Raw genomic sequence first — 13,888 nt, 5'->3', positions numbered from 1 at the left:
TCCTGGTAAGTCCTTGCTTGTGCTGTCATCTCAGCATAATTAGTGATAGCATCCTGTGTCTATCTTAATAGTGTCCTCTGTTGGGAGACACCTTTCCATGGATATTTTTCATTTCTATGCAGCCTATGAGTGAGATAATAACTCCTTGTTACCTGGACTGTATTTTTAGGATGTTTGTAGTGAACAGCCTTGGAAGGTAAGAGAATATGACTCTCTCCAGAGCAAAAAGCAAGCATGTTCCTGCCATTATAAAAGATTTGAGTTCTATAAATTCAAAATTCTACTCCCTATAATACAGCCAACTATGTGTACATGTATGCATCCAGTTGCCCCACTGGGACTTGGGAGGGCAAGGCAAACTGATGCAAATATAGTGATGCACATGCTACCTGCAAGTTTCATGAGTAATAAAACTTTGTTCCTGACCAGAAGTCCCATTTGTTTTACCAGTATGCATGAGACTGTGCCAGGTAAACTTATTATTTTGCAAGTGGCATAAAATCCCTGACCCTTCAGAGTTCTTAACATTCTAAAAATTATATGGTCTCCTAAACTAATGATGAGCACTTGAGTTTTGGCTGGACACCCTGCTAGAGACTACATTTCCCAGCTTTCTTTCCATGGTCATGTGATTAAGTTCTGGCCAAGGAATATGATTCAAAGAGTTATTTCCAGATCACAATCATAAGAGTGATGGATATGCCTTGCCTTTAACCTTTCCTTCTTTCATCTGGCTGGGGTGCAGACCTAATGGTGGTAGCTTGAGAAGACACCTTAGACTCAGGATACATGTCATCTGTTGAGGATGACAGGACCATCCCATTAGCCTTGGACTGTAAGGGGATATACATTTTTTTTTCTTTGCTTTTAGGGCTGCACCTGTGGCATTAGTTCCCATGCTAGGGGTCAAATCAGAGCTACAGCTGCCGGCCTATACCACAGCCATAGCAATGCAGAATCTGAGCCACATCACGCACAGCCCATGGCTATGCCAGATCCCTGACCCAATAAGTGAGGCCAGGGGTTGAATCTGCAAGTTCATGGATACTAGTGGAATGTGATTCCATGGTGCCACAATGGGAACTCCCAAGATAGACATTTTTTAATCTTATTTAAATCAATGTATTTTTGGCTCCCTTTAAAGGCAGCTTGAATGTATTCTAAGAAATGTAGAAGCAAACTTCAAGATGTATTATTATTATTATTATTATTATTATTATTATTATTATTGTTAATTACTTTTAGGGCCACACCCATGGCATATGGAGGTTCCCAGGCCAGGGGTCAAATTGGAGTTGTAGCCGCTGGCCTATGCCACAGCCATAGCAATGCGGGATCTGAGCCATATCTTTGACCTACACCACAGCTCACGGCAATGCTGAATACTTAACCCACTGAGCGAGGCCGGGGGTTGAACCTGTGTCCTCATGGATAATAGATTAGTTTCTGCTGAACCATGATGGGAACTCCCTCTTATTATTTTGAATAGATGGAGAAATGGAGACCTAAAAATCTATAAGTGACTTGCTCATAATTACAGAGTTATTTATTATTATTTATTTATTTATTTATTTATTTATACTAAAACTCCCATGGATTCCTTCTCCCTGTTCTTCATATTGCCCATATCCAATATTACCAGGTAATATTGAATATACAAGCACAAGATGCCCAGAGAAATAGGAAGAAAGGGAAATCTTTACAGTGAGTATAAGTAAATGAATGATAACTGATAGCAGTTATGTAGCTCCAGATGAAAAAATGCATATAGAGACCTAATTTGAGCCTTGTGAGCTGGCAGTCAAGGTAAGATTGAGAAATTGCAAGGGTTAAAAATTACCCGGCGGAGGATGAATGATTTATACTAAAGTGACGTGGTCGGCGGTTTCTTTTCATTTTCATTGTTATGTCCCCGATGTTCAATTCACCGCCTTCTTGGAATGGCTTCATTAAGCAAAAGAAATTTGAAGAGGGACCTGAGAGAGTTGAAATAGTTGTCATGGCAAATGGGGGAGGGAAATACGGCCATACACTTACTTCATAAATCAAGCAGTATCTGTATGTAAGACACTTCATGAAGTGCTTTTGGGTGTGGTGAAGATACAGTGATTTTTAAGGCAAGGTTTATAACCAAAATAATATACAATTTTGTAAGGCTTACAATACTGGCATCAAAAAGAGTAATACAGTTTTGAAGGAAGGAAGGAAACATAGGTAGTTTCATAGAGATTATGAGGCTTCAGTGTACCTTGAAAAATAGCATGTGGGAAGGTGAAGTCTTGTTGATAGTTGAAAAATTGCCATTTAACTAGAATGTTTGAATAAGTGGTTTGTTATTGTTGCTTTGAAACCTTGATGAGCTTAGTAAAAACTCCTGCTTTATTTTTGTCTCCTTGAAATCTCATGGTTTTATAAATTGGTGCAGAAGTATTCTTAGGGCATGAAAGTATCTGAGGATGAAATGGAAAAACTCTGATACAGAGCATTGGATTTGAGATGGACATTATTTGGAATTCTCAGGTCTATATATAATTGTGGAAATGGGAAAGATTGCTGTAGACTGAGATTCATTATGTGTTCTCTTGGGGCAAACAAGGAGTTGGACAAGTGTTTGAAGGAATTGAGAATCACTGTGGCACAAAAAAGCCCTTAGGCTAGGCTCGCAGTGTTTTCTGCACCTCTGCTACTGTGCATTTAAAAAAAAAATAATTGTGGTACAACACATACTGGAAAATTTACCATCTTAACCACAATAAAACATACAGTTCAGCAGTGTTAAGTACATTCATATTGTTGTACAAACAATCTCCAAATTTTTTCATCTTGCAAACCTGAAATTCTATATCCACTGAACAGTAACTCATTTTCCCCTCCCACTATCTCCTGGCAACAACCATTGTACTTCATTTGTATAAATTTTATTACCCTAGATACATCATGTATATGAAATCCTACAGTATTTGTCTTTTTGAAACTGATTCATCTCACTTAGCAAAATGTCTTCAAAGTTCATCCATGTCATAGCATATGACAGAATTTTGTTGGCTGAATAATATCCCATAGCTTGTCTAGACCACGTTTGTTTATCCTTTCAACCATTGATAGACACTTGGGCAGCATCTCCGTCTTGGTTATGATAAATAAATACTGTTCTGAACATGGATATATAAACATCTCTTTGGGACCCTGCTTTCCATTGCTGGTATGATCCAGCAATACCACTCCAATCCAGGAGTGGTATTGCTGGATCATATGGTAATTCTATGTTTAATTTTTTTTATTTTGAGAAATTGATGTATTGTTTTCCACAGCAGCTGCACGATTTTACACTCTCATCACCAGTACACAAAGGTTCTAGTTTCTCCATGTCCTTGCCAACACTTGTTATTTTCTTTTTTAAATAGTAGCCATCCTAGTGGGTACAAAGTGGTATCTCGTGATTTTGATTTGCATTTTCCTATGATTAGTGATGTTGAGCATCTTTTTAAATGCCTATTGGCCGTTTGTGTATCTTCTTTGGAGAAATGTTTTTTCAAGTCCTTTATCCATTTTATACACGTATGACAGATTTGTTAACAGACAATGCCCATGAATTTATTTCTTCTTGGACATACCCATGGTGTAGCCATGGTGGCCTGTGGTCTTGGTATTCTGGCCTTGGAAATGAAGTCCTCAGAAGTGGTGCAACCCTATATGGGCCTGAATCTTCTTCAGTCACTCCAGGTTTTGTGGTGCTTGTTAGACTAATGGCCAGGACCTGGCTATTTTCCATTCTTCAAGTCTTTCTGTCTCTTCAGGAATCAGTCTGAGATTTTGCATAGGCATGGATTCTGCATAACGGTGATTGTACATTCTAGCTCATCCACAGTGAGCTCTCCTGCTCTTTTGATGAAATCAGTGTCTGCTTTCTTCAACACCACCGGAGCATACCTTTGCCCCACACACTTAATTGCAGTGATGGCAAAGGCAGTATTCCACTACCCATTGATATTGTTGCTGAGCATTCGCAAAATGTGCTAGAAGTCCTCAGGATTACTAGAGACATGGCAGCAACTCCAGCAGGCCCTTTTGTCCATTTTTAAAAAAATGGGTTGTATTTGTTGTTGAGTTTTAAGAATTCTCTTTGTATTCTGGATATTAACCACTCATGATACCCATGATTGTAAATATTTTTCCCATTCTATATATTGTCTTTTCACTGTTTATTGTGCCCTTTAATGGATGGACATTTTTGATTTTGATGTAATTCAGTTTTACTTTTGCTGCTTGTACTTTTGGGATCAAAAACAAGAAATCATCGCCAAGTCCATTATAAGGAAGTTTCCCCCCCATGTTTTAAGAGTTTTATCATTGAAGTCTTACATTTAGGTCTTTGATCCATTTTGAGTTAATTTTTCATGTGATGCTAGGTATGGCTTCCACTTTATTCTTTTGCATTTGGCTATCTAGTTTCCCAAGCACCATTCATTGAAGGTAATTATCCTTTTCCCACTGAAGGTTTTTGGCATCCTTGTCAAAAATTATTTTAACCTATATTCAAACATTTATTTCTATTCTCTCCATTCAGTTCTACTGGTCCATATGTAAGTCTTCAAGCCGGTAACATGCTATTACTGTACCTTTATATATATATATATATATATATATATATATATTATTTATTACTCAAATGAATTTATCACATCTGTAGTTGTATAATGCTCATAACAATCCAATTTCACAGGATTTCCATCCCATAACCCAAGCATATGCCCTCACACCCCAAACTGTCTCCTCTGGAGATCATAAGTTTTTCAATGTCTGTGAGACAGTATCTGTTCTGCAAAGAAGTTCAGTCTGTCCTTTTTTCAGATTCCACATGTCAGTGAAAGCATTTGATGTTGGTGTCTCATTGTATGGCTGACTTCACTTAGCATGATAATTTCTAGGTTCATCCACGTTGCTAAAAAATCTGGTATTTTGTCCCTTTTAACGGCTGAGTAATATTACATTGTGTATATGTACCACATTTTCTTGATCCACTCCTCTGTCCGTGGACATTTAGGTTGTTTCCATGTCTTGGAAATAGTAAATAGTAAATAGTGCTTCAATGAACATCAGTGTACATGTGTCTTTGCAAGTCATGGTTTCCTCTGGATAGATGCCCAGGAGTGGGATTGCTGGATCAAATGGTAGTTCTACGTTTAGTATTCTGAGGAGTCTCCATCCTGTTTTCCACAGTGGTTGCACCAATTTACAGTCCCATTGACAATGTACTAGGGTTCCTTTTTCTCCACACCCTCACTAGCACTTCTTGTTTGTAGACTTTTGGATGGTGGCCATTCTGGCTGGTGTAAGGTGGTACCTCATCGTGGTTTTGATTTGCATTTCTCTAATAATGAGTGATGCTGAACATCTTTTCATGTGTTTTTTGGCCATATGTATGTCTTCTTTGGAGAATGGTCTGTTTAGATCATCTGCCCATTTTTTGATGGGGTTGTTTGTTTTTTTTTTTGGTATGGAGCTTCAGAAGGTGTTTATAAATTTTTGAGATGAATCCCTTGTCAGTCTATTCACTTGCAAAGATTTTCTCCCATTCTGTGGGTTGTCTTTTTGTTTTGTTTAGGGTTTCCTTTGCTGTGCAGGAACTTTGAAGTTTGATTAGGTCCCATTTGTTGATTTTTATTTTTATTGTCAATACTCTAAGAGGTGGATCTGAGAAGATGTTGCTGTTGTTTATGTCAGAGACTGGCCTCTGTTTTCCTCTAAGAGTTTTAATAGTGTCTAGTCTTATATCTAGGTCTTTAATCCATTTTGAGCTTATTTTTGTGTATGGTGTTAGGGAGTGTTTTCATTTCATTCTTTTCCGTGTGGCTGCACAGTTTTCCCAGCATCACTTATTGAACAAGCTGTCTTTTCTCCATTATATATCCTTGCCTCCTTTGTCATAGATGAGTTGGCTGTAGGTGTGTGGGTTTAATTCTGGGCTTTCTATCCTGTTCCACTGATCTATCTTTCTGTCTTTGTGCCAGTACCATATGGTTTTGATGATTGTTGCTTTGTAGTATAGTCTGAAGTCAGGGAGGCTGATTCCTCCAGCTCCATTTTTCGTTTTCAGGATGTCTTTGGCTATTCTGGGTCTTTTGCGCTTCCAAATAAACTTTAAAATATTTTGCTCAAGTTCTGTGAAAAATGTCCTTGATAATTTGACAGAGATTGCATTGAATCTGTAGTTTGCCTTAGGTAGTATAGTCATTTTGATAATACTAACTCTTCCAATTCATGAGCATGGTATATCTTCCCATCTATTTGTGTCCTCTTTGATTTCTTTCATCAGTGTCTTATAGTTTTCAGAGTACAGGTCTTTTGTCTCTTTAGCTGAGTTTACTCCTAGGTATTTTATTCTTTTGGATGCAATGGTAAATGGGATTGCTTCCCTAATTTCTTTTTCAGCTCTTTCCTTGTTAGTGTATAGAAATGCCGTCAATTTCTGTGTATTAATTTTGTATCCTGCGACTTTGCCAAATTTGTGGATGAGCTCTAACAGTTTTCTGGTAGAGTCTTTAGGATTCTCTAGGTATAGTATTATGTCATCTGCAAATAGCAACAGTTTTACTTCTTCCTTTCCAATTTGGATTCCTTTTATTTCTTTTTCTTCTCTGATTGCTGTGGCTAGGACTTCCAGAATTATGTTGAAGAGTAGTGGTGAGAGCGGACATCCTTATCTTGTTCCTGGTCTCAGTGGGAATTCTTTGAGTTTTTCACGATTGAGAATGATGTTTGCTGTGGGTTTGTCATATATGGCCTTTATTATGTTGAGGTAGATTCCTGCTATGCCCACTTTCTGAAGGGTTTTTATCAGAAATGGGTGTTGAATTTTGTCAAAGGCTTTTTCCATGTCTATTGAGAGGATCATATGGTTTTTATTCTTCAGTTTGTTAATATGGATTTGTAGATATTGAAGAACCCTTGCATCCCTCGCATAAATCCCACTTGATGATGATGTACAATCCTTATATTGTATTGTTGGATGCAGGTTGGTAGGATTTTGTTGAGGATTTTTGCGTCGATGTTCATTAGTGAATTTGTCCTGTAGTTTTCTTTTTTTGTGGTATCTTTGGTCTTGGTATCAGGGTGATGGTGGCCTCATAGAATGAGTTTGGGAGTATCCCTTCTTCTGCAATTTTTTGAAATAGTTTCCGAAGGATAGGTGTTAGTTCTTCTCTAAATGTTTGATAGAATTTGCCCGTGAAGCCATCTGGTCCTGGACTTTTGTTGGAAGTTTTTAAATCACAGTTTCCATTTCAGTTCTTGTGATTGGTCCATTCATCTTTTCTATTTCATCTTGGTTTAGTCTTGGAAGATTGTAGTTTTCTAAGAATTTGTCCATTTCTTCTAGGTTTTCCATTTTATTGGCATATAATTGCATATAGTAGTCTCTTATGATCCTTTGTATTTCTGTGATGTCTGTTGTTACTTCTCCTTTTTCATTTCTAATTTTATTGATTTGAGTCCTCTCTCTTTTTTGCTTGATAATTCTGGCTAAGGGTTTATCAATTTTGTTGATCTTTTCAAAGAAGCAGCTTTTCGTTTCATTGATCTTTTCTATGGTTTTCTTTGTTTCCATTTCATTGATTTCTGCTCTGATATTTATAATTTCTTTCCTTCTGCTAACTTTAGGTCTTGTCTGTTCTCTCTCGAGATGCTTTAGATGTAAAGTTAGTTTGTTTACTTGAGCTTTTTCTTGTTTCCTGAGGTAGGCTTGTATTGCTATAAAGTTTCCTCTTAGAATGGCTTTTGCTGCATCCCACAGGTTTTGGAGTGTCATATCTTTGTTGTCATTTGCTTCTAGGTATTTTTAAATTTCCTCTTTGATTTCTTCATTGATCCATTGGTTGTTTAGTAGCATGTTGTTGAGTCTCCACGTGTTTGCGTTTTTGGCAGATTTTTTCTTGTCGATTTCCAGTTGTATAGCATTGTGTTTGGAAAAGATGTTGATATGATTTCAATTTTCTTAAAGTTACTGAGGTTGAATTTGTAGCCCAGGATATGATCAATCTTAAAGAATGTTCCGTGTGCACTTGAGAAGAATGTGTATTCTGTTGCTTTTGGACGAAATGTCCTATAAATATCTGTTAAGTCCATGTGGTTTAATGCATTATTCAGGGCCTGTGTTTCCTTATTGATTTTCTGTCTGGTTGATCTGTCCATTGCTTTAAGTGGGGTGTTAAAGTCCCCCACTATTATTGTGTTAATGTCAATTTGTCCTTTTAAGGTTGTTAGCAGTTGCCTTATATATTGTGGTGAACCTATGTTGGGTGCATATATATTTAAAATTGTTATATTTTCTTCTTGGATTGATCCTTTGATCATTATGTAATGACCTTCTTTGTCCTTTAAAATATTTTTCATTTTAAAGTCTATTTTGTCTGATATGAGTATTGCTACTCCAGCTTTCTTTTGACTCAGCTTCACATGGAATATTTTCTTCCATCCTCTCACTTTCAATTTGTATGTGTCCCTAGAAGTGAAGTGGGTCTCTTGAAGACAGCATATATATGGGCCTTGTTTTTGTGTCCACTCAGTGAGCCTATGTCTTTTGGTTGGAGCATTTAGTCCATTAACATTTAAGGTAATTATTGATATGTATGTTCTTACTGCCATTTTATTAATTGCTTTGGATTTGTTTTTGTTGCTCCTTTTGCTTCCCTTCTTCTGTTGTTCTCTCCTCTTCTGGTTTGATGACTGTCTTCAGTGTTGTATTTGAGTTGATTTTTCTTTGATCGTGTATCAAATGTATATTTTTGATTTGAAGTTATTCTGAAGTTTTGATATAAGAGTCTATATGTATATGAGATTGTTTTAGGTGTTTCATCTCTTAATTGCAAGTTCATCTCCAGTGTCCTGCATTTGTACCCACCTCTTCTCATGATTTCTGATTTTGGTGGTATAATTGTGCATGGATGATTTGGTATCTTTACTGTATATATACCTTTACTGGTGAGCCTTGTCATTTGTGCAATTTTTGTTTCCTGTTGCCGTCTTTTCTTTTCTGCCTAGAGAAGTTCCTTTAATATTTGTTGTAGGGCTGGTTTAGTGTTGCTGAATTCTCTTAGCTTATGATTAGCTGTGAAGGTTTTGATTTCTCCTTCAAATCTGAATGAGAGCCTTGTTGGGTACAGTAATCTTGGTTGGAGGTTTTTTTCCTTTCATCACGTTAAGTATATCATGCCACTCCCTTCTGGCCTGCAGAGTTTCAGCTGAAAAATCTGCGGATAACCTTATTGGGGTTCCCTTGTATGTTACGTGTTTCTTTTCCCTAACTGCTTTCAAGATTTTCTCTTTGTCTTTAATTTTGGTCAGTTTGATTAATATGTGTCTCTGTGTATTCCTCCTTGGGTTTATTTTATATGGTACTTGTTGTGCTTGCTGGATTTGAGTGCGTGGTTCCTTTCCCATGTTAGGGAAGTTTTCGGCTATTATCTCTTGGAATATTTTTTCTGTTCCCTTCTCTCTCTGTTCTCCTTCTGGCACCCCTATAATACGGATGTTGGTGTGTTTAACATTGTCCCAGAGTTCTCTGAGACTCTCTTCATTTGTTTTCAATGTTTTTTCTCTTTTGTGTTCTGCATCCGTAATTTCTTCTAATCTGGCCTCCACCTTGCTTATTCGTTCTTCTGCCTCCTGTATTCTGTTGTTAGCTGCTTCTAGTGAATTTTTTATTTCAGTTATTGTATTTTGCATCTCTTCTTTTTTAAGTTTATGTCTTGTATCTCTTTGCTCAGTGTTTGCTGTAAGTTATCCATCTTTGCCTCCAGTTTATTTCCAATGTCTTGCATCATCATCTTCAGCATCAGCAATCTAAGGTCTTTTTCCTGGAGGCTGAGAATTTCCTCATCGCTTAGCTGCTTTTCTGGGGTTTTTCCTTTCTCCCTCATCTGAGTTATAGTCCTCTGTCTTTTCACTTTTATAGGTTTTTGGTGTGGTGACCTTTTTACAGATAATAGAGTTGTAGCCTCTCTTAATTCTGGTGTCTGCCCCCTTATGGCTGAAGTCAGTATGGGGGCTTGCTGTAGGCTTCTTGATGGGAGGGGCTGATGCCTGCCCACTGGTAGGTGGAACTGATTCTAATCCCTCTGGTGGGTGGGGCTTAGTCTCTGGATGAGATTAGGGGCTGCTGTGTGCCTGGGGCTCTTTAGGTAGCCTGTTTACTGAGGCGTGGGTCTGTGATTGCCTTTGGTCTTCTCAGCCTGACTGATGGGTGGTGCCAGGTTTTCCCAAAATGGCCACCTCCAGAGAAAGGCAGGCTGCTGAATATTCCTGAGAACTTTGCTTTCGATGTCCTTCCCTCACAACAAGCCACATTCACCCCTGTTTTCCCAGGATGTCCTCCAAGAACTGCATTCAGGTTTGACCCAGATTCCTATGGAGACTTGCTTTGCCCTGGGACCCAATGCACTTGAAATTCTGTGTGTGCCTTTTAAGAATGGGGTGTCCATTTCCCCTAGTCCCTTTGAGCTCCTGCGCACAAGCCCCACTGGCCTTCAATGCCAGCTGCTCCAGGGGCTCTTTCTCCCAGTGCCATATCCCCACACATGAGAGTTTGATGTGGGACTCAGAACTCTCACTCCTGTAGGTGAGTCTTTGTGAACCAGTTAGTTTCCAGTCCGTGGAGCTTCCCACCCAGGAGGTATGGTGTTGTTTATTAGTGAAATTGCCCCTCCTACCTCTTGATGTGGTCTCCTCTTTGACTTCTGGAGTAGGATATCTTTTTGAATATTTCTGGTCCATTTGGTTGAAGATTGCTCAGCCTTTAGTTGTGAACTTTGTTGTTTTTAGGAGAGAAGTTGAGCTCCAGACCTTCTATTCTGCCATCTTAATCCCCTGTAATATATTTTGAAATCAAGAAGTGTGAGTCATTAATTTAATTCTTCTTTTCAAAGTTTGCTTTGGCTATTTGGAGACCTTTGAAATTCCATATTATTTTTAGAGTGGATATTTCTATTTATGCAAAAAATGCCATTGGGATTTTGATCAGGACTGCATTCAATCTATAGATCATTTTGGTTAATATTGACATCTGAACAATATTAAGTCTTCCAGTCTGAACACAGTCTATCTCCTTATTTATGTCTTCTTCAATTTATTTCAGCAGTAGTTTGAAATTTTCAATGTATAAGGCTTTCACCTCCTTGGTTAAGTTTATTCCCAAGTTTTTTTTTTTTAAATGTTATTATAAATATAATTTAAAAAATTCTTTTTCAGATTATTTATTTTTATTGTATACAAATGCAACTGAATTTTGCATTTTGATTTTTTATCCTAGAGTTTCAGGATTTGTTTCATTTCTAACAGTTTTTTTTTAATGCAGTCATTAGGGCTTTCTACATATAGGGTCATATTGTCTGCAACCAGAGACATTATACATATTTCTTTCCAGTATGGATTTCTTTTGTTTCCCTTTTTTTTTTTTTTTTTTTTTTTGGCTCTTTAGGCACACACCCATGGCATATATGGAGGTTTCCAGGCTAGGGGCTAGGGGTTTAATCAGAGGTACAGCTGCTGGCCTATGCCACAGCTACAGCAATGCCAGATCTGAGCCACATCTGCAACCTACACCACAGTTCATGGCAATGGCCAGATTCTTAACCCACTGAGCAAGGCCAGGGAGGGATCAAACCTGCAACCTCATAGTTCTTAGTTGGATTTGTTTCCGTCTCCTCTGTGACACAATGGGAACTCCCTGGATTCCTTGTTCCCTTTTCTTGTCTACTTATGCTGTCTAGGACTTCCAATACTATGTTGTAATAAAACTGGCAAAAGCAGGCATCCTTAACTTGTTCCTGATTTTAGAGGAAAAATCTTGCAATCTTTCACCATTGAGTATGATGTTAGCTATAGCTACTCCTCATTTTTCCACTTGGATTTATGATGAGATAGTCTGCTCTGATGAAAAGTAGTCTTATGTCTTGATACAGTTAAGAGCAATACTGTAATTTGTCAAGTAAAATTTTATATTTCTTCAATTTCATCTCCTCGTTTAACAGCTAAGGAAAGACTCTAAAAGTAGGCATGGCCATGTGATAGTTAATGACACTGATGACAGTGAGAAGAGGTCAGAATCTCTTAACTCTCAAGACAGTCCTATTTCGATGACTCTTGAGTGCTTCTTGAGTTCTAAGAGTTTGTTGCAGTTGTCAGTTGCATTTTGTTGTAAGCAGCTCTTAATGCTAGATCAATCAGACACAGCTATGCCCTTAACCTTCTGCAATAAATTCTCTTTTTCTATCCGAACACCCTGATACCTACTATTTGTTGCTTTCTCCCCTTTAAAGACTTTCCTGCCTCAGAATTCCAGTGGACGTATTTTCTAGAGCTAAAACTGTGCTGAATCATAAATATTCTTAACTGCAAAGGCAGCACTATTCATAGTTTCAAGAAATACATCTCTCACATGACTGTGCCCCTGTTTTTCAAATGGATAAAGTGCTGCTTTAATGAATAAAATATTAATTCACTTAACTGAGTCAAAACATTGGGTATTGTATTTTAATTTAGAACTTTTCACCAGGTGGATTATAAATCTGAAGCACAAAAAAGTCAAGAGAACAATATAGCAAATTAATCTGAAGTAGTATTTCCATATTACATGCCATTCTTGAGTAATGGTTTTGACAACATATTGGCAAGACTGTTTTCTTCATACTCTTGCATGTATGTATATAAAATATGTATATTCTGTAGTAGAAGTTATCATCTGTCTCAATGAACATAGGGTCTAAGTGATAATGATTTTTTGCTCATACTTTAATATCCATTAAGTTCTAACAGATGAAAAGAGTTATGGAGATGGATGGTGGTGATAGTTTCACAACAATGTAAAGGTATTTAAAACCACCTAGCTGTATACTTAAAAATGGTTAAGTCAGGAAATTTTATATTATGTGCATTTTATCACAGTTTTAAAAAGTGGGAAAAATGCATGCTGACTCTGACACTCTGTCTAACCTCCCTTCCAGCCAGCATTGGCGGTAAAGGCCCATGGTTCTTGGTTTTCAAAAAGTAAAGAATAAACGTCATTTGTCTTTTTAGAGTAAAATGCAAAATGCTTATGTACACACACACACCACATAAACACACGGGTAGGCACTTACGCATTACTTAAGGCAAGCTGGGATGTTGTGAGAAGTACATGCCCAAAATACTCTTTAATAAGTAGTATGCAAAAGAAAAATATACCATTCTCGTGCCCTAGGCTGCTTTTGATAAGGAAACAAGTAGCAGCTGTAACGAATTGCATGTATTTAGCACTCATTGCTTTAATAACACCGGGATCTCTGCCACAGGCTGGTTTGTGTTAAAGTTGTTCTGCTGGATGCAGACTTATGGAAATGTCAGGAACATCCTATGGAACTATTTCTAGCAAGTAGGATCTTCTCTAGGCCACTCCTTGAGAATTTTCTTATGCTTGAGAAGGGGAAATGATAGCAGCGGAGATTTCTCTTTGATAGATTTCAAATTTTTTAAGAATCTAAGACCATAAACAAGGAGCTCTCTCATGTTTCTCCTTGGAGGAACAAAGCTGAAATGTGGGGATTTATCAGCCAAGGGTCATATTTGGAGGGGCTGTTAGGGCTTTGGACACCCAAAGTTCCTTGCCCCCAAGATTCTCTCTGTGCTTTACATTCTCTAGTAAAATAGATGAGAGTGCGCTGTGGAAGGCACCTAATTTCCTGTCCATCTGTGCCAGGCTACCAGTCATTGCATATAAGCTCCAAGTGTGTCACCCTCAAAGACAGTGTTTCATCTGAGAAAGGCTGCTACTGCCCTGTGGCATGTGGTTACTTGAATAAGAACAGAGTGATAAAATTATAATTGGGAAAATTTTATGGACTCCAGAGGCAGAAAA

At 37.8% G+C, this 13,888-nt stretch overlaps 1 pseudogene; it reads right to left on the bottom strand.

The window, feature by feature from the left end:
• On the bottom strand, window positions 3,595-4,076 carry LOC106508958 (annotated as a pseudogene).

The sequence above is a fragment of the Sus scrofa genome, chromosome 1, assembly GCF_000003025.6.
Source record: "Sus scrofa isolate TJ Tabasco breed Duroc chromosome 1, Sscrofa11.1, whole genome shotgun sequence".
Classification (NCBI taxonomy): domain Eukaryota; kingdom Metazoa; phylum Chordata; class Mammalia; order Artiodactyla; family Suidae; genus Sus; species Sus scrofa.
This window is presented reverse-complemented; position numbering and strand designations above follow the sequence as displayed.